At 31.6% G+C, this 23,116-nt stretch overlaps 1 protein-coding gene across 1 annotated transcript in view; it reads right to left on the bottom strand.

Moving 5' to 3' along the window:
• Window positions 1-16,630, bottom strand: part of LOC125052476 (diuretic hormone class 2) — a 51,244-nt gene extending 34,614 nt beyond the window's left edge. Inside the window, exon 1 of the mRNA XM_047653352.1 lies at window positions 16,549-16,630. The gene's annotated coding sequence lies outside the window, so the exon portion shown is untranslated. The remainder of the gene's footprint in view (window positions 1-16,548) is intronic.
• Between the last annotated feature and the right edge of the window lie 6,486 nt (window positions 16,631-23,116).

The raw sequence follows: 23,116 nt of genomic DNA, 5'->3' as shown, positions 1-23,116 counted from the left end.
TTGCACATCAAAGTGCGGTGTCGTGTTATCCATTACTAAACTGTAACATATCTAACGAAAATATATGAGTCACTCTATTTTTGTTTAGTATGTGAAAGATTACGGAAATTTAAATCACTATTATATAGTTTTCACCAATGTGTTACGTGTTTTATTTATTTCCTAATGCTACAGCTAACATAAATTTAACAAAGAACAATTAAACTATAGATATAATACAAGCCAAAGATGTAATTCAAAATATATACAAAAAGGTTTAAATATTTACGAAAGAAAAAAAATCAATAAAATTATTAAATACATTTAACTAAGTAACTCCTAATTCGGATGTTGTATAATGGTGTGAAAGTGGTGTTTATAGTTTTATTTACTTCTATCGTGGTAATGAATAGAAAGTATGAGTGCCTTCAAATCCATTTCTTGCTAAACCTGTGCTACAAGAGACCTACGAGAAACATAGAGAAGTAAAAAAAAGGGTAACAAAAGTAAAGTAAAATAATATTAATCATAAAAATATTAGAAATCAAATTTATATAAATTTTTCACAAAACAATATAATCGCATTAATCTGCCCATGCCCCTTGGAAAACTTTAAACATTATTTAATATTCCAAATCATATACGAAAGTTAGCTTTTCATTAACAAACAAATTTCATCAGTAAGATTACCTTTAAAATATTTTCATATTAATCTAATAGGTGGCAGAATAGGCGGCATGATTTTGTATGTTTAAAAATTTGTATAAATTCGCGAGTTCTGTCAATTATAGATTGACTTAAAACATGAGAAGCAGCAAATTTTAAATTTATTTAGCTCCCCCATAAAATTGTATTGTTTACCAAGGCTGCCTTATCATTCCACGAGTTTTCCAATGATTGCTTTCCCGAGTTTTATAATTAATTGTCAACTTGATTTACGCTTAAAATTTCATAGATAATTAAAATCAATATTACAACTAGAAATTATTTTCTAAGATATTGTACTAATAGGCCTATCCCACTTTTAATAATTTTAAAAATGAATAGGTAGGTAGCATTCTAAACGCAAAGATAAAAAATCGGTATGGTGGTTTTTTTTAATTATTTGTCACAAACATACAAATCTTTACAATGTTAGAAAAACAATCATAAACAATTTCTCGATAAAAATATTCTTAACCTTTATTAAATATAAACAGCATAAAACTAAATAATCACGTAGGCGATCGTAAATTAATTTTATATTAAACCCATGGGCGTTTCAAATTATGAAAGAAATTTTAGTCAAGTTTTTGTTTAAGCTCGCTAGTCTGCTATAGTATATCTAAATAAAAAATTCTGGTTAGATTACTTTTAAGGAAACCGCGTTCAGCTCCGCAAATACCTTGTTTTTAAAAGGAAACTTAATCGGAAGATGTTTGTTCTAAGAAGTAATCACATACGTTACAATACATGATGAATCAATCTGTTAAAATTGTCAACCCTAAAGTCGGCAACGTCTCACAATATTTAAAAAACAATTTTCAAAGTAAAATAAGAACGATGTTTATCGTTGAAATATCTCGCGGGCGAGGTTAATTGGAATAAACATTTAAGGAATAATTTTCGACCCTCAAATGGTTTAGGCTTTTTTGGTCGCCAATGAAATACCCTTATAATTTTATTAGGTACGTCCTTTTAGTTCCCGTGTTGACATATTATTTAAGAAGCTTAATTGTATTAAAAGTTCTTCCTTATGTGTTTATAAATTACAAAACAGGGTTGAATTTCCTTGTTTCTTTTCTGCTGCTAATGCTCATTAAACTGCCGACTTCGTCGCAAAACATAACAACGTTGTCAAAATTAACGAACAAGTTATCAAAAAACGTGGAACGTCCTCGAGCTCTCGATAGATGATAAATAAAAAACAAAAGTTGTATCTGTGTGTGTACGGAGCATTTTGTTTGATTGTGATTGGTTAACAGCATTTCTTGTCACTTTACCGCCACGCGACATGATCCGTTTGACTAATTAATAATATAATAATAATAATATAAGGCTTTATTAAGACAGACAATTTTACATAGTTTGAATCTTAAACTATTGTCTCTAGTGAGTCGGTGACACCGACAACCCATCTGTTTGCCCAACTTTGACAAAGGCCTCCTCCATTTCTTTCCATTCTGCTCGGTTCTGAGCTTTTCATATTTTCCCAGGTACGAATTTTATTTCGTCTTCCCACCTTCGAAACTGTCTACCTTGTTTTACCTTCTCTTATTCTTTGGGTACCAATATATGATCTTTTTGTTCCACTATACAATGACTAATTACAATCAAACAAAACGCGCTAGCCACCGTCTTTTGTTTTCCTCACAACCACGTATTTTTATAATTGTCTATAATCAAGTGTTGTGGAAAATTTAAGGGTAAAAAAATAGTTCGTATTTTTCACAAGATATCTTACATTTTTAAGCTTCAACTAAGTGAACTAATGCAAAGTACGCTTATGTTAATTTGTTTAATTTATGCAAAGTGTGCGAACTTTATAAGACACCACTCATAAAGAGATTACGAAACGGTTATTACAGAAGAGTGCTGAAAATAACGTTAAATGTATGCGAAATCCGCTTACAGTACTTACCATAACATCGTGAGAATAACAATATGATAAGCTTACAAACTTGGAGTGAAATCTCATTTAGAAAATAAATACGCTGTTAGCATTTTTATTTTCCATCATGTTTCAGAAATAGAACGATCGATTGGATTTTCAAGATCTGTTCATGTGTTGTAATTATTGACAATGACAGCAGCATAGAAAGCCTATTCTGTGGAACATCTATAAATTTCTTTGGATTTTTCCGTAGCATGAAAACTTCTCACAGATATAAGAAGTTATGTTGTGACCAGTGCTAGTGATATTCTGTCTTGATGACTACTGGCTGTGCAATTGTTTGCAAAATCTTTTCTGTTTGCAATTAACATTTATTTGTGAAGAAATAACTGTTAGAACGGCATGTCTTAGACACAGTTGATAACCAAGCACTTCTGATTACCTATTTTCATTAAAGAAAAATAGTAAAACATACTTCATACAACCTTTTAACAAAACTTAAATTTCGATACCCCAGGCATCCCAACAATCCTTTTGTCCCTTTCAGAAGAACGCATTTTTGGCCAAAACTCACCGATATCCAGATTGAGCATTCTGATAAACGAGCTAGGTCTGGATATCCATAGCTGCTCCCCTTACACTTTAAAATCGATTTTCGTTTAGTTTTTGTAATGTTGTAATTTTTTATTACCTCTTCGTGTATCTTATGTTTGCCTATAAGTGCTTGTCACATTAAAAATTGTATTTAATTTTTCTTGTACCAATGTATCAGTGTGCCGAGCGTGGCAAGCTTTTATAAGTAACTAGCTGGCCTGGCGAACATCGTACCGCCTAACAGTCGATTCTTTATTTGTTTAAAATACTTATTCTGCTATTCGAGACACCGGTCTAGCTAGTAAGATAAAAAAAGAAAATTGATAAGACAACAAATACATTATGTCAAAAAATAAAAATTTACCTTCCCGGAACCCCTCCACTAACACTTGAACTTTATGCTATGGTATTAAAGTTCAAATTCACTTTTAAGTATTATTACGAATATTTTGTATGGGAATATAGAAAAGTGTTGTTTTTAGACTGATTCACTCAATTTTATTTTAATTTTTCTCCGTAAGAACCATCTTCGTACTTCAAGGTATATTATAAAAAAAAATCAGACAAATCGGTCAAACCGTTTTCATGTTATGTCGTGACAACGGAAAACGGGTTTCATTTTTATATATATAGATTAAATACTATCTCATTCACATTAATATTTCGTTATACATTGGGAATTTTAACCTGTTATTTTCTGTTGGCGATTGACGGGATGGGATACAGGCAAAAATTTTAACATGAATTAATAATATACAAGAATTGTCAATTTCGTATCGCCTAGAGGCAAGATGAACGCCCCTCGGCATTCAATTAAACTTCGAGTGACTAAATATACTTAAATCAAGCTAAATTATGTAATACGAAATCCATGTTTTAAAATAAATATTATTTTCTAAAATGTATTAAAATGCAAAGACGTTTTTTTTTATAAGCAATTACCGTTTCGATTTTATTGAACAAGCAAGCAATTGCAAGATTAGGCAATGCGTCAGTCAAAATCACCTACTTCTTAATATAATATGACCAGTGAAGATATGCTTTTGTTTACATCACAAAGGCATAGCAAGAATAGCAGAGCTCAGGAAATTCTTGTCGAATTTCGGCAAACTATCGCTAGTAAGAAATTTTACGTACAAAAGAGTAAAAATATTTAGAAAACGTGTATTATGTACACGCGTTAGAAGTTATACTTCTTTGGAGAAAGAAAATAATCTTTTCAAAAAATTTATCTTTCGCCTTATTCTACGTTTGTAAAAAAACTACACTAACAATAGAAAAAAAATTACTCTCATCATTTTACCCTAACTCTCCAAAAGAAGTATAACTTCAAAAAAACTTAAATCTTGACTATAGCTAACTTCAGGGTGTCGGTTTTTTGTGACGGTGTGCGCGCGCATCGTAAAAATTTACTTTCATAATTTTTCCCTAACGCGCCAAAAGAAGTATAGCTTCAAAAATAGAATGTTTAAAAAGTGAAATTGGTGTGAAAGCTTTAACTACAAAAATTTCTCATGTTCCCCTTAATTATTTTCACAAAAACCCTGTCCATAAAGACTCCAATAACAAGCTTAATTAACAAATTGGTCATTGACTAGTAATTAAACGGAAATTGCTAAATTTAACACTACACTTTAATTTACAACTTTCTTAAATTTCTGATTTTCTTTCAGAGAGCGTATTTTAAATGGAGAAATAAACCTCTTTTAACTAATGGCAAAAAATAAGGTTTTGACTTGTATGTTTATTTTTATGTAACAGTAGACAAACGACTAGAAGACTCGCAAGTGCGTTACCGGGCTTTTAAGAATTGGTATGCTCTTTTCTTGATATGTGTATGTGATATTCTTGAAATGGCATAATATATAAGTACCTAGATTATTGATATATTGTCATATTCTAAGGCTTCTTAGCGCGGGTAGTTTCTAATTTTGTAGGTGTTTGTTTGTTCACTAAGTTCTCGTTAAGGTCCAAGTCACTATTTCGTCTTAAGCGCTGTCAAATATGTCAAACTTTATTCAGAAAAAATAATTCACAACTAAATGTAAGCTTTTTTTTTACGTAATAGGAAGCAGACGGACAGGAGGCTTGCCCGATGTTAAGTGATACCGCCGCCCATGGACACTCACACTGTCAGAAAGCTCGCAAGTGCGTTGCCGGCCTTTTAAGAAGGAACCTAAGTCAAATTGGTTCGGAAATACTTCAGTGGGCAGCTGGTTCCACATAGTGGTGTTGCTCCGCAAAAACTGCCTTAGAAAACGCTCAGTTGTGGAACGACGGACGGCGAGGTGAAAAAAAAATTAAGCTGATATTCTAGAACTCAGGAATTTTCGAGATGATCACTTTTTATTGAAAAGGTATAGGTACTCCTCTTAAAGAACACTCCAAGTTTAATCAAAATCAGTTTAGATGTTATTTGATAATTAACTTACATTTATTTATCTGTAAATTATATAGATATACGGGTCAGCTGACCCGGCAAACGTCGTTTTGCCATGTTAATCATTTATAATAAAAAATAGGGGTTGATCGTAGAGGGGTGAAATTAGGGGTTGTATGTATTTTTTAATGCTGTATCATAAAAAAATAAAGAATAAATGTTTTATCTAAAATTAAAAAAAATAATTAGAGGTGGACTACCCTTAACATTTAGGGGGATGAAAAATAGATGTTATCCGATTCTCAGACATACCCAATATGCACAAAAAATTTCATGAGAATCGGTCGAGCTGTTTCGGAGGATAAACTCCTCCGAAACACCGCGACACGAGAATTTTATATATTAGATGAAGCACAAATATTACCAATGCAAATTTGACTCTGTTTATAGTTGCAACAGTAGCCCCGAATTTCATCTCTTTAAGATGAGATGAAATTCGGGATAGCCATAATTTTAAAAGTATGCAAATTGAATTAATTAAGTGTGAGTGTAGACACTTCTATTTTGGGCTAGTAATTATTTACTTACCATACCCTTTATATTATTAGTATAGGTTGATAAAATATCGAACAGTTATTAAGTTCATTATATATTGTATTAAGTAACAAAGGTGTTTTAATATTTTTATGTAAATAAAAAAATGAAAATTAATTCAATTTCAAAATTCAAAATAATCAGAATGTTCCAAAATAAAAACAATAAATCAGTGGCGCTACAATATTTTTAGGTCTGGGCCTCAGATTTTAGTATCTGTTTCATGATCATTTGTCAATCTAATGAACATGTAGGTGAACAACCTCCCGTGTCTGACACACGCCGTAGACTTTTTCGGTCTAAGGCAAGACGGTTTCCTTTCCTTCACCGTTCGAGAGAATATTAAATGCCCACTTAGAAAGAAAGGCCATTGGTGCACAGCCGGGGATCGAACCTACGACCTCAGGAATGAGAGTGGCAAGCTGAAGCCACGAGGTCAACACTGTAAAGGTCTGTAAAAACCAACCTAAGCAGGCACCTCTCATGCGAATTTTTCGCGAATACAACAGAATGAACGCAATTTATTCAGAACTTCATGAATTCGGTAGTAGGCTGGTAAATTAAAAAAACATTGTTAAGGACCTATCGGGCACCTATCCTTAATTAGGCGAATAAGTATTTTTAAATTATTAAGTAAAAACTAAAATTTGTGATTACGTTTTTTTAATAAGAGTAATAATTATTTTTTGTAAATTTTAGTTTCCCCGTAATCATCCTGTATTTTAGAATGGATTGTAAGAAAATTTTGTATGACGTGGTGTACTTTAATAAATAAATTAAATTGAATACAATATTTCGTATTCCCTTTACCATAATATTTTGGATATTAAATACAGGAAGTCACAAATGTTCCAGATCCCTCGGGACACTACTGCGAATTAAAATTGGGGTATCAAGCAAATATCGTCCGAAATTATCCCGAGTTACGTTGGATAACTTAGGAAATGTATTTATAATTTTTGCACCAATTATAAAATAAAAATACATACATCTTTTTTTTTAAACATTTCACTACTTTAAGATCGCGAAATGAAAATTATATAACTATGAAGTATTATTAAATTATACTTAAAATATTTTCACCGGTACTATCAATAATAACTACCTAAATATGTAAATACCGTCTCTGCACATGATTCGAAATTACTAAGAAACAATCTACAATGTCTACGTATGAACAAGGCAAAAAACATTTTAATATCAAAATCGTCTTGAAAGAGAAAAATTTGGCCAATTGAGTTCCATCGTATGGGTTTTCTCATTAATTCTGTAACGGGTTGTTATGCGGCAATAAGTGTCAAACAGCCTACTCTAGAACCCATATCAGAAAGGCCAAAGAAAGACAGCTGTCATTTTAGATGGTTGACATTGAAATTTATATGAAAAATCTAATGTTAACGCTTTATTTGCTTAATATTCTATTTCATATTACATACATGTTATCCATATTATATGTATTTATAACCTAAGTAATATGTATTACGGGACATAATAATAATTTAAAGTAAATAAATCACTAAATTGTGATACCTATAGTGTCAACTTATTTTTATTTAAAACAAAATCTGTCACTTACAATTATTTTACTTTTTAATTTCAAATTTAAAACTTCATCTGTTTCGCAGTCACGGTTTGACTGTGATGTTAAATGTCAACGCAGTGACAGAAGCTGTCATGATTGCAATGATTGACAGAGTAAGATATGTTTTTGACATACGTAGCGCTCCGACTCGACTATACTACCCTAAGCGTCCCAGGAGAGGTAAAAGTTATAACAAAGAAGAATGTTAATGATTTATCTAAATGAACTTGCCTAAACCAAAGACAATATTTGAAAAAGTTTTAGTATGATTAAACCTACACTACTACGTAACATCAAAGCAAAGACATCTTTTTGGACCAAAATCATTTTTATTTATGATAAAACTCCACCCATAATAAATTAAAAAGTTATTTTACCTGTACAAAATCCGAACAGAAAATTGTATTAAAATTCGCCATGACGGATCTTTTCTTAATGGTTGTTTCCGCGATGTAATCCGAACTTTGAAAGGAATTACAAGTTCTGTGAGATGCTAATATTTTTTAACAATTGACTACACCTGAGGTGGGCGATAAGAATATGTTCAATGTGATTTATATTCGAAGAGGTTTATGCAAAGCATTCGGTATTCCTTTGGGGTTTGTACTATCAGCAACACAACGTAAAGAAAATGCCAATAGTTGACAGATGATTTTTAGAAAATGCTTTTTTTCTATTGAAAAAAATAATATCATAGTAACCGCCTAAACAGTCAGATAGATTATAATCAAAACTAATTAGTATTTTGCGTCATCATCCTTACGACATTGCAGCTTAATGATGGGCAAAATTTAAGGCAAGAGACGGGCTGGTAGAAGTCCTGGTTGCGGAACATACGGCAGTTGGACCAGCATCACATCGACCGAGGAGAATTTTAAACTATCTCAAGATGCCTGCCTATTCAAGTTGTTAACAGCCCATCTATAGTACTAAAGTGGCACTTGAAGAAGTATTAGTTTAACAGAAAAAAAGGACAAACGAATACTATACATCTGGTTATGCTTTTGTACGATTAGATTCATTCTTCTCAGTTTTTGAGAGAAGGGTCTAACTATAGAACTAAGTCTGCAAAACATCATCGCATTAAGAGATTTGTCGACGGGAAAGTAAATTTTTTATATCTTTTTAGAACAATCCCTATGAAGAAGCTTAAATGTTCAGATTCAAAATTTAAAAATTCTCATTCAAAAACTCCAACATTGTGTTCATAAAATCAACGTTTTTGCTGACAGTACATATATCGCGTCGATTTCCTCTTAGCTGCTAGAATCGCTCCTAAGAATAGTCAAATCTCAATAATACCTTACATTATAAATGTTTCAGTGACTTTTCCTGCTACCAAAATATTTAAGATTGAATATTTTGTATACCATGACCCCAACATGGAGCATGGGACAGATTCAAACATCTATATTAATAGTTATAAGATTTAGGTATATAAATATATTTTTTTTATGTATTTTATCTAGGTTAATCGGTGTAGGTATAAATATTGTGTCGTTCTATCGAATTAGTAATTACTGTAAAGATAGAATAATAATATGAAATAAAATAAATAAAAAATAAATAAAAATCTATTTAATTGCTCATTCTTTAAGGGTATCATCATCAGTAATTTGTTCCTTGAATTAGATATGAATAAAATTACAGACAGTTATATTGGTCATTATATAATACTATTATATTATATTATTATATTATAATACTATTATTTAATAGTAATTTAGTATTCTAGTAAAAAAATACATTTAATGGTTTACATTTAATGTAAGCGTGTTGTTTTTAGTATAAATAAGTCAATTGTATGCACAAACCGTGCCAGAGCCGTAAAGAGAAAAAAAGTCAATTGTCAAACTGAAATCGTTTACACCAAGGTACTGTGTCAGCGAAATGACTAATTAATTTAATATGTCATTGTCAGATAATCAACTCCAAACATCTGTTTGTTACATCGACAAATTAATAAACTGTATTTTAGGGAGAAACTCTAAACCAACATATACATGGTAATGAATATGCCAGCCTTAGTTTAAAAGTGCTGCATACTTTTTTTACGTAATTGTTGGAAATAGCCTATCAACAAAAGCTTTTTAATATCATAACAACTAATAAAATATAACAGTGAGTTGTCCTAAATTTTAAAATATTACTAAATTCTAAAATAAGTTTATAACAACGAATTTCTTTAACAACTTCTTCGTAGAACATTTAGAAATGTCAGAAACTTAATCAAGGGAGATCTGCACTTTGCACTTAAGTAATTTAAAAACATTTAACCAGATTGAACCTTAACGACTCTTAGGATTATCTGCCCTTAACTGACACGTGTATAGATCCGACTGTACAAAAACGGTTTTTATTTAATATAAATGTGAAATTGTACTCTGACATTTTTGGCAAAATTCTTGAAGATACGTCGAAATTTATTTTCTTAATGTGTCCTTATTACTCTTGTGGTATTTTGAAAGGAAATAAACGAAACAAAACATTGTTCGATTTATGGTATGGAACGATTTTGTGACCGATTTTTCTTGAGTTTTTTTAAATACCTTAACAAGGGAGTCTTCCTATCGTTTACAGGATATTAAAAAATTTTCTTATAATTTTCAAGTAAATTTGGGATGCAAAAGAGGATTTTTTCATATCCCAGTAATCGAACTGAGGACTTTCGATACTAGTTTGACCGAGATTCCATACACTCCGAAGGGATCCCAATCATAATCCCAAGCAGGCGCTTGATTGGAAGCCGCAAGGAAAGCGGAAGCGTGGCCGTCTCAGGCAAACCCGTGGCCAGTTGCAGATGAGGCAAAGAGAGCCAAAAAGACTTGGAGCGAGGTGAAATAGGCTCAAGACCGAACGCGATGGAGATTCACTGTAGAGGCCCTCTGCCCCATTAAGGGGTATACATATATATATAGGACATTAAGTCAAGTAAGTAAGACCGCCCTAAAAGTACCGACCATGCAGGCCCAGCTACGCTCGCCAAAACAGCCCGAGCTGAGCTGTAAAGGCCCTTAAGGCCAACAGCGAGATTCCATTCAAAAAAAAAGTAAGTAAGGTTACCAAGATTGAATTATAGTAGATTAAATAAAATATTATTTGTCTACAAAAGTAATAGTTCACATAAAATATTATGAATGAACTGTTGTCATTTATTCATAAAAGTCATTGTTTCAAATTAATTTCAATCTCATAGATTGTCGAGAAAATCCCCAATTTCACTGATGGATTTTTGTATAAGCACGGTTTTCGTTTATAGTACCGCTTATCGACCTGGATTAACATGTATCTACGATGCGTAACTAGATTAATTAAAATGTTCACGATAAAATTTGTGATTTAGCCCACACAAGTACTATTAGAAGGTTAATATAGATTTGGATTTTCACAATTTTATCTATATGTAAAACTAGTCCAGGGAACTTAGTACATTACGTTTAGTTACATTTAATGTATGATTTTAATTAACGGAATAAAATTAATATGAAATAATAAGTCTTTAAGACCAATGTATTTGAGAGTTTGTATTATATGGTTGTTCTATATTTTTGTTTATATTTCAATTCCATGGATAGTTTTTTGTATTACTTTAAATATTCGGAATAATTTCCAATACTCTAAGGAAGTGTTTCTCCACCTATTTGTGCCATGCCCCACCTTTTAGCATCATTTCATTTTTTGCCCCCAAGGTTTTAGGAAGAAATTACTAGTAAAACGAAACACAGTAAGTAAATTATTAAAACGTATAATAAAAACGGAAATTCAAATCCCAAATAATTTTAATGAACTTCAAATACCTTAACAATCAAATTGCCCCCCTGTGGCACCCACGTTGGGAAACACTGCTCTAACGGTTTTGCTATGAGGTGGTGACAATTTTAGCAACCTATTTTCGTCTTAAGTTTGAAATGATGATGACTAACATTTCATGACTGACAAATTAGGGAACCGTCATACTCTATTTTCCAATTTTAATATGGCTATTCATTGTGGTTGTAATATTTTTATAAACAGAATAATAAACAACCATAACGTAGCTTTTATTTTGATCAATATTTCATTATGTTTGACCCGGAAACGAATCAAACGCTAGACGAGTGGGCTCGAATTCGCTGTACGGTACCAATTCCACAAAGACTTTTAAACTATAATAATACTTTTTGGTAAAATGCATCAGTTTTTGAATATATTGAGATAAATCAGAGATAAAAGAAAATATTGAGCTTAGAGAATGACCGCAAGGAAAATTTTTCTTTTACTTAAAAATTCTTAAGTACGCTTCATTAGCTAATATCAATACAGTGAAATTGTTATGACTGTATAAATTATGTATGTTAATTTTTTTTTAGTGTTTCTGTTAATATAATGTGATGGGAGGAGGCATACGGGCAGGAGGTTCAGTGTCACATTGCCAGAAGGCTTGCAAGTGCGTTGCCGGCCTTTTAAGAATTGGTACGTCTGTTTCACTATGTATGATTGTATAGTTATATAATATCTATCTCTGTTAAACGTTTAATTAAAAATAATTGTTATTGTTATAGTCTTAATCTAGTAAAGGTACTCAAATATCTTTGGTAATAAAATGTTTAATAAATATCAAAAACTAAAGCTGCGAAAAGCTGTTAAAATGTTATTTTTTTTAAGTAATAGGAGGCAAACGGGCAGGAGGCAGATGTTAAGAGATATCGCCCATGGACACTTACATTGCCAGAAGCGAAAGTGAAGAATTGCGAGCCGCAAGTGCGTTGCCGGCCTTTTAAGAATTGGTACGCTCTTTTCTTGAAGGACCCTAAGTCCAATTGGTTCGGAAATAATTTAGTGGGCAGCTGGTTCTACGTAGTGGTAGTGCGCGGCAAAAACTACCTTAAGAAAAGACGTGATACGGATGGTATTTTGTATTCTGCCTTGACGTCCGATGATGAAACTCAGCTGCAGGTATTAGTCCGAACAACTCCTCTGAACACTCTCCATGGTAAATGCGGTAGAAGATGCAGATAGACCCCACATCTCTATGCAACGCCCTTGACGTTAAATCGATGGCGATCAAGCCGCGCGAAAAGTGACTAATTCAATAACATATAACTATAAAATATATGTTCATACTGCTGATTTTTATTATTATTGAATCATGGTTTGTATAACTATTTTTTTTTGTAGTCTTTTTCAATGTTTATATTTGGATCTATGTTTGCTCTCTAAATGGCAAGCAAACCTAGCTTTAACTCGAAATGAAACTATTCCCAAATTAATATTTTACTACATAATAAGCCATTTTGTTAATACACACGAATGTAATGTATGTAATACTATTTATAAGGCTTAGTGTCAAAGAAATCGAATCTCGTGATAATCCTCGATGCTATTGAAAGAGCAGCTTACTGGTAAATCTTCAGTATATATAGATTTGTCTTATGTATTCATTACATTTAAATGTATCTTAAGTACTTATTTCACGATAATGTGTTTATATATCTATTCCACGGATACACAAAACAAACAAAAAATTTAATGTGTAGAAAAAGATTTATTTCCGTCTCCGAATACGTAGATGTCTCCGAAACTATCGATATGTTTATATGTTCGCATTTACAGTAGCGATATTGTGTATATTATGTTTAATATTATATACTTTATTTAATGTTTCTCAACATTTCGTATTGGCATAGCCTATTAGAATAATTTTTCGACAATCGAAGCCAGGACTTGGGTTAAGTTACGTGCGATATCTAAGTCACAAAGGTCTTGAGTAATTTTGCTATTAAGAAATGTATATGTGAAATGTATATGAAACATATCCCTTACTAGAAGAATTTGTAATTTTTACTATAAATAAAATTCGATATAAACGCATAAAATTTAATTAATTCTGGAACGTAATCATTGTTAGCAGTATGTTCTCTGGCCTTATCTCTAAAACTCAAATTTTACTTTATATAATACGTAGTCATAAGGAAAAATTTAAATTCTCCCTAATTATACACGCCCAAAAGATGTTTACACTGAAGAATGTAAAATTAACAACATTTCTTTGACGTATGTCTTTTGTTTTTGATATTTCAAAGGAACGTATCTCGCAAGAGGAGACTAATTAATGTTGTTCTTCACAATTAATGCAACTTTTAATTCTATATCAGACTTTTGACCTAAAATTGACGGAAATTAAAACTATATCTTCCATTTGTTATTGAATACTACACTCTATGTGAAAGTGACGTAAGAAAAGTTCTAAAATTCAATAAATATCTAAGCTTTTAAAATGTTCAACTTATGTAGGTAACGTTATAAAGCGATAAAACCATATTTGGAAATATTAATCTCCAAAAAGGTTACAGCTATGTTATAAATAATATTCCATTAAACATATATTTTTTATTGGGAGCAACATATTTTTGCGTATATCATAGTAAACTTGTGGGCGTAATAGTTCTTAATATACCCAAATTCCTGTCCATCAAACCAGTTAATAACTCTATATTTCCTAACTGCCTACGGCTCTTTATCTACGTAATAAAATGATGGGCAGCACAACGGTGCTTCACTACACTATAGAACTATCTATAGGGAATATTATTTAATTATAAAATATTTAAATAATGGCACAATTTACAACGAAATAACCATTTTTTTTCGAACAAAATTTCATAAACAAAATTCGGAATTTTGGAATAAAAATAACGATTTTTTAAGATATAGTGGCTAAAAGTAAAATATTGCAGCTAAGTGCACGTAAAGATAGATGGACATTCTGTCTTGCGCTTGACCTGTAAAAGTGTTTTCTAACGAAATGTTTCACTAATGCCTTTGTTGTTGAAATATTGTAAAAGCCTTTTGACCGAAAGTGTTTCTTAGTTTGGTTTCATAGACAATAGAAGATTCTCCTTTTTTCTCAATTACAAAGTAATAAAGACGGCGGTGTTTTAAGGGTTGGTATTTTATTGTTTTTTTATGTAATAGGCTAATAATTTATTTGTAACTAAGTTGGAACAAATTTAAGATGAAATAATACCATGGCAAATTATTTGAATTTCGTGATAGTCTATATAAAGGTCATAAATGATTTAGGTATCAGAAAATACGAATTATGGAATACGTGCGTAAATTATCTTTCACTCTAAATCTTAACTTTTAAATTTTATGACTTATGACAAATTCATAACTTTTATCAATTTCCAACGAGAAGTTAAGAATTCAAAGATGAATCTTAATACTTTATAAAGTGCTCACAGAAAGATATATTAATGTCGGCATTAGTATTCCTTTTTTTGTTGAGAGTTACGGAAAACTCAACGGACAGCTAGTGTAGTGATAAAAACTGTAGATATTGTGGGATTTTTGGAAATCAAAATAGTTGAATTTAGGTAGTGAATTTATATTATTTGTAAATGGGGAGGTCATATTTCTATATATGGACACTCGAAACAACAAAATGGACTGGACCTATTGGAAAAAGATGTATAGAACGACAAAAGAAAAGATGGACAGATGACGTAATAGAACTATCAGGGAAAAACTGGATGAATGTTGTTCAAGACAATGAGAAATGGCAAAATATGGAGGAGGTTTTTTTTTGAGAAGAATTGTATGAATTCATTAATAAAGCATTTATAATAATAATAATATGCATGTCATATAAAACAAAATTCCTTAGTGACTTAATTAGTAGAAGTCTTTGAAATATTCTTTTGATTTTCATACGTTCAGCTATTGCTTCATGCAAATGGTGCCAAACGGTTTACAGACAAATTTCATTTCTGAACTTCACGCAGTTTCTTCTTTTCTTTTCAACAAGTTATGTAATATTGAAACGAACTTATTGAATGATTTTTAAAAGTATTAGCCATAAAACTTTTCTCTCTCTTTAAAACACTTCCTTCTTTTTAAAACACTCCAAATTTGACACCGTGTTTTTTTTTGCTAATATTAAGACAAAAAGAATCTTTCAAGTGGCTTTGAAATCTTGTTACCCTTTCTTATCTGTTGCGTAAAAATCATATCTCATTAATGTCAAATTACTTTGTTCACGATTTATACGTATTTAAAAATCACTGTAATTTCGATTAATCTAGACCTCTATAAAATTAGTATAACAAAATTATTCTGTAACACGTAGTAAACGCCAATCTTAATTAAAAATAAACATAGGCTTGCACTTAGGCTAATCTCATTTACATATAATTAATAATATATCACATACATAAAGATGTAAATTATATAGTTAGTCGGATATATTAAGTGAGAAGAATTTGTATTTTCTAATTTATTTCTATGATAAGGAAACCCTGTTTTTGTTTAGTTTTTACGTAGTTATATTATATGTATTTTGTAATGTGTGGTAGAATCTAGTAACAAATATTATACACGTCCTATTTTATTTATAATATTTTAAATAATCAATTTATGTTACGGAGTCAATTAATGACGTTAAAAATGTGTCTTTGCAAACACGTCTCCGCGATTAGTCTATTAATATTAAACAAAGAAAAAAGTTGTTATGAAACTTCAAATTAATTACTTATCAAGTTTTTATTAGTTTGGGAATACGATAACTACGTTCTAACTTTCCTCGTAAAAGTTCTCGTGATACTGATAGTTACCACAAGTTATTAAGTTTTTTGATTATCACATGATCACTATTGGCAAAAAACCCGTATAAACACTTGGTTAAAAAATTTACATCATTATTAAACGTAAGAAATTATTTTTATTTAGAAAAACGCTTGAAAATAGATTATAAAAATTATTTTACAGCTCACTTGGTCGAAGCAAAATAACGGACTTTATTCTCAATGCCTACTTGGTCCTAACTTTTTCTACTTTATCACTTACCTTACGTAAAGTTGTGACTGCTTCTGCAACAAGGTTCCACGCGGGCAACAAGTGTTATGCCGCCGCCCGCCCAAGCGGTCGCTTATATACTGCGCCGAGTCGCCGCCCAACGCCGTAGACCTAATCAGTGGACGGCTAACATAGTTTACATTCCAATTTCCAGAATCAAAATTAATATTTTTTATGCCCATAGATTTAAATGAAAGCTATTTAGGGAATATTCTTTAATGCTTATGAATTTAATAGTGTAATTTTTAATAAATTATGGCAACTATAAATGAATTTTTACAATTAAGTCGGCTTAATTATTGGTGTAGTCTTTCAAATTTTGACATCCATGAAGGATGGAAGGATTTTTCTATAGATATAGAAATTAAATTTTGTATTTCATAGAAAATTAACGCCTGATTTTAAATCTAAAAACGTATTTGTAACTTTGCTAATTTGTTTGAAACTGAAATCTTGTGTCATGTTTACGCAAAAATTGCATTTATCTAAATTTCTATTCGTCATATCTGTCTCGTCTCAGCTTAAATACAAATTGACAGAATGAGATGAAAAAATATTTTAGTTAGGTGCAATTAAACTAATTTGTTATATAAATATATTATTAAAGCCTTAGTAATGTTGGAGCAAATCTATAGATCAGTTGAGTTAAGGTAACGTTACTGAGGTGTTAAATATGAGAGCAATTTGGAAGAAATAAGGGCTAGTATGCGGTCTGATTTGTAGACTATCGTTATTCATATAGATTGTGACATTACAGTTTTTTATACTCACTCATAAATACGGTCCTAATATTTTTTACAAATAGAATTATTACCTAATAAATAAAAACTATAAATCTTATTACACATGGTATTGTAACCGAAAATACAATTGATTAAGAAATATATTAAATTTAAATTTCGTATATAAAATAAATAAATAAATCAGTGGCGCTACAACCTCTTTAGGTCTTGGCCTCAGATTTCTGAATCTGTTTCATGATCATTTTTAAATCTCATAGGCAAGTAGGTGATCAGCCTCCAGTGCCTGACACACGCCGTCGACTTTTTGGGTCTTAGACGTGTCAGTTTCCTCACGATGTTTTCCTTGACCGTTCGAGCAAATGTTAAATGCGCACATATAAAGAAACTCCATTGGTGCACAGCCGGATCGAACCTACATCAGGTATGAGAGTCGCACGCTGAAGCAACTAGGCCAACACTGCGCTTGATTTCGTATATAGTAAAACTTTTTCTAAGCGCGTGCTACATATATTCAGTTACAACCTGAACCTGAACCAAAGTTAGGTTTTGGCCTAACAATTCTGGTTCATTGATAATTCAGCTTTATAGGCAAAGGTATCCAGTCTTGTGTAACACACGACAATATTTCCTATACGTGTTAGTGGTCTTGCATTTAAATTCGACATTTAATTTTTACATTACTATTTACTCTCTCACCGATGACAAAAGCCGAAGACCGCTCAATACATGTGAATATGTTACTCACGAATAATTGCGTATAAAAAAGAAAAATATACTTAAAGTAGGAGTTCCATACAAGATTAGGATAACGGGCAATAAATCTATGAACTAAGTGATAAATATCTCATTTTTAAAATTGAATTATAGCGACACTAAAATATAAATACTGCATGAATGTCTGGACGGTATCAATTCACATTCAGTTAATTTAATGTAAATGCAAGTACCACAGAAAATGCAGAAAGTTTATGAAATTGTTGTTTCGATATTCAGTTTTATAGCCACTTTAAGAAATGAAAAGCTTGATGATTAATGATATTTAAAATTATAATGTACCGGAACGACGTAGAGGGTCAAGCATTTGATTCATGTATTTTCTTTGGCTTAGTGTTTTCAGCGTGCTACTCTCATTCCTGACGTAGGTTCGATACCCGGCTGTGCACCAATGGACTTTCTCTCTTTGTGCGCATTGAATATTCGCTCCTACGGTGAAGGAAAACATCGTGAGGAAAATGGCTTGCCTTAGACACGAAAAGGCACAGAAGACTGATTACCTACTTGCCTATTAGATTGACAAATGATAATCAAACAGATACATAAACCTGAGGCCCAGACCTAAAATAGGCTGTAGCGCCACTAATAAAAAAAATTTCGTTATAATATTACAATACCTAGATATTCGTATTTCCTATTAACTAGAAAAATATCAGTATCAGACGTATTTTCTAGTAAATATTAGTCATAAATGGGCTTTGTGAAGGCAAATAAATATAATTTCTATTCTTGTAATTTAGTATTGCTTGGGATATTTTTAGCTCTTACTAGTTGGAGTAATGAAATTTAAGAAATAGGATTATCTGTACGTGCAATTTGCTAATGAATTTGTCTTAACATTAAAGAAAATCTTGACTAATTTGGTTAAGAAAATTAACTTTTCTTGCTTTGCACTGCCGTACATAAAGATAACTTGTTTTGTAGGCGACGCCGTATATCAAGATAGAAAGAGCTATCAAAGAACTCTACTTAATTCAAAAATATGACAAAAAATCTAATTCTTTATTTTAGATAGATATTAAATTCTGCGGCTATGTTTGTTCTAAACAAGCAAGCATAGTGGTCATATACATATGTCGATGTCTTGGGATCCATACAATAACTGCTCTATGTTGGTAGGCAAAAACGGGTGATCTAAAAGTCTTACAATCGTATATGAAATGTATTTGAAGTTTTCTGCAGTTTGTCGATGGCTTTTAAATAAGGTATTTGTTTTAAAAATGTTCAAGCGTTCTTAAATATTAAGTATTATTATTATCTTATTACAACCACTATGTGGAACCAGCTGCCCACTGAAGTATTTCCGAACCAATTCGACTTAGGGTCCTTCAAGAAAAGAGCGTACCTATTCTTAAAAGGCCGGCAACGCACTCGCGAGCCCTCTGGCATTGAGAGTGTCCATGGGCGGCGGTATCACTTAACATCAGGTGAGCCTCCTGCCCGTTTGCCCCCCATTCTATAAAAAAAAAAAAAAAAGTTACAGGCATATTTTCTATGTTCAAAATTTCCGAAGTATATTAACTGTTAGCATGCATTTCTATTGATTTTTGGGTACAGAAATATTAAAAAAAGGTAGTCGATTTGAATCCCGGCAGTGTCAAAATATACTACAGTATAACATCATGAAGAAACCAGCATGCCTTCGACCCTATTTGCCTTTTAGAAAAAAAAACACGGAACAGATACAAATCTGAGTTTTTTAAGATATTGAAGACCAACAGTGCTTGTGCTCCTTAGAGAGTTCAGCTTAGGAAAAAGCCTCAAACATTAGTGTTACTTATAGTTAAAGTCATTTAGTCTGAAAGACTTTTTGAAGTTAAAAGTATCTAAAATTATCTTAGAACGTGGTGTACATTCAAATCTGAGATTTCCTAAATCGTGCTTCACTACTGTCCACTTGGAATTTAAATGTCTCTGCTTAATTGAATAGCTTTTATTGTACGCTTTTTGTGGGAGAAAAGGTATTCGAATCTTAATATTATGTTTAGATATCTCAGTAATAATAATAATAATAATATAATAGAAGTTACAGTCAAGGGTGAATGTGTCATTTAAATATTTTGTATAGGTTTGTGTATAAAGTGTCACTTCTTAAGATATACTATAACTCGCCTCCCTCCCTCTTTGAAATGCAAATTAAAACAACATACTGCAAGTAAATTAAATATAATTAAAATACTGGATAGGAAACAATAAATGTATGCAAGAAAAACGTTTTTAAGCGCTCCGTGGCGAAAATTGGAACTAAGTACCACGAGCATTCTCTTCGAATAATTCTCGTAAACTATACCAAATACGGAAAATCTATATACTCTGTCTCTAAAATTATCGTATCGTATACTTGATAAAACTATTGGGAACTTGGTGCTACTCTAAAGAGTTAACAAGGTTATAAACTGAAAAGTCTGAGTTTTTAGAATAAATCGGAAACCTAATTTGAATATTGAGCTTTTGTAACTAATACTAAAATAACTATATCTAAAAACTAGTTGTGCAACACTCGGATTACGAAATAACTAAAGACATCTTTTCGTTATAGAGAGTATTCGTTATAAGCAGGGAAGAGAAAACAAATTAAGTACAATAATTTCTAATTTTATTATTATCAATAGGTAAATTACTGTAAATACATATATTATGTTAATTTTGCCTGACGTACGATACGATACTGTACTGATACGATAGGTAACGATGGTGCGTTTAGTAACTGAGACCAAAATTTCCTACAGGCAATGTAATTTAAGAACAATGGCATACGTATTAATGCAATTAACAATAATAAAGGCGAGACGGCTGTTTATGACCTCAGGTGTAAGCTGATTATAAAAACAATTACACTTAAGTATGTTGTTGATGTCTAAATATGAAAATATTGCTTTGTAATACAGAATGGCTGTTGCGTTATAAAGAGTGAATTAATGTATCGGAGTTGTGTTAAACCAAACAAATTTAACTCATTTTGACGAGTTTATCGTTATAACGAATGATGTTTACACTATATATGATTATGACGTAATTTACCTTAAATAAGGAACAAAACATAAGGTGAAATATAAGAAATACAATCTATACTGTGCAGATGCATTAAGAATGAAGGTGACTTCAATTAGTCTTTTAATAAAAAGCAACGTGTGAAAGGCTGTAAGGAGCCCATTGAACAAACAATAGCCATGGGGAGATGATGCGTAAACAAAAGAAATATGATTGGAAAGAGACGCCCACATGTAATAGATTTGGGTCATATGTGCTCTTGGTATTAGTTGTGTTATCTGTGTCTTTATTATCTATAAAAATAGTGCGTACTTTTAAAGCCAGCTTAGTTGTCTAAGAATTTCTTTGGGTCCCGAATATTGGTAAAGGTTTTAGAACTTTTTGGAAGCACAAACATAAATATGAGTACGTACCGATAACTCAGATTTTCGCATTGGCCTTTTTTTGTTACTCTATTTACTTACATCCTCACCTTTCATAGTCATAAAATACATGAAATGTATGAAATATAAGACCAAACTTATAAACTTAAATTTACACCTATACCTTCAAAAAGAATTTGAATCGAATCGAAGATGAGTTATTCGTTCCATTTTCATATTTTATTTTTCAAATTTATACCCATTTATTTCTGATACTTTTACACTTAAACATATTTATATTTCTCATTCTTGTAAGGTATCTGTGCCGATTTTTGCCAAAGGCCTCTTCCAAATCCTGCTATTCGCGTCTGCACTGTGCTACAAGTACCACCTGAACTTTAAATTTTGCTTTATTTTACTAGTTTAGAACTTTCTTGCTCCACACATAATATGTTCCTCTTGCCATGCCATTTAAATGTTTTTCAACTAACTGCGGACACATTTAGGTCTAACCTTCTGGCTGTGGCTCACCTGAAATGAGTAAGCCCATATTCTAATTTATCGTAGAAGTTCTTGAAAGTCTAAACTAACTTCTACCATATCTTTGAGGGGCATGGCTCAATTTTTCATATACTCGTATAATATTCAAACACCAATTAATCGAAGAGATACTTACTTCGTCGATTATGCTTCCTTACTTCATTGACTAATCAGTAGTATATCATACCATATTATATCGTTTAACATAAAAAGTAAATATTCGACAATCGTTCAAATTTTATCGAAGGGTAATGAAAGTTAACAATGTTACATGTTAATTTTCTCTAGACCAAGAGTTGGATAACGATTTTTAGACTCTTGTATTTACATCCTAATATTGAAAATACATATTTTACGTTTAAACGATTTTAGCCTTTGCACTATTTACACCAATTGCCCACTTTTGTTACCAGGATTTATTTAGAGACTACAAAATCAGTATTAAAGTATCCAAAGTATGTTTAGTACGTACGGTTATATTAGGTCCTTACATATGAAATTGACTTTTTTCAATTCAATTTTTTACTTGTGCATTTGTTGAAACCATGATTCATTTCAGATCCCTGTCTGAATGTTTTTTATTATATTAAAAAAATCTATCTTATATGTAAGGACATATCATACTATCTTTATCTATTCTTTTTTATATTCTTTTATAGGAAAAGGGGCATACTAACACACGCGACGCCCAAAAAGGGCAGTCATCGCAACCCATGGACACCCATTTTAATGGGTGCGTTGCCTGCCTTTGAGGGAGGAACATACTCTTACATAGCTTTGGTCAAATTAAGTTTAAGAATTATGAATAGGGTAGAGATTATAAGACTGTACGTTCCGGACAATTATCACCGTTGCTGGAAATATAACCTTTTTGCTGTGTATTTGGCTCGCAATGTCCAGCGTCAATAAGCTACCATTCTCGACTCTTCGCCGGAGAACGACCAATCTGTGAAGCGTATGGGGGGTGTGGAGGGGGGTAATATACTAATTATAACTAATTTATAAAAATGACTTAAAATACCAGCTCCTGTGGTACAAATTACGTAATATATTCGTCGCGTCACCAGCCTAGTAACGCATCAATTGCGGGCAGTAAGATTCGGTTTACGACACATAAACTTCTAATACAAGTGATCACTTCAGGCCTTA

This window comes from Pieris napi, chromosome 9, assembly GCF_905475465.1.
Source record: "Pieris napi chromosome 9, ilPieNapi1.2, whole genome shotgun sequence".
In the NCBI taxonomy this organism is placed as follows: domain Eukaryota; kingdom Metazoa; phylum Arthropoda; class Insecta; order Lepidoptera; family Pieridae; genus Pieris; species Pieris napi.
Note: the sequence above shows the minus strand (reverse complement) of the source record. Positions and strands in the feature narration are given on the sequence as shown.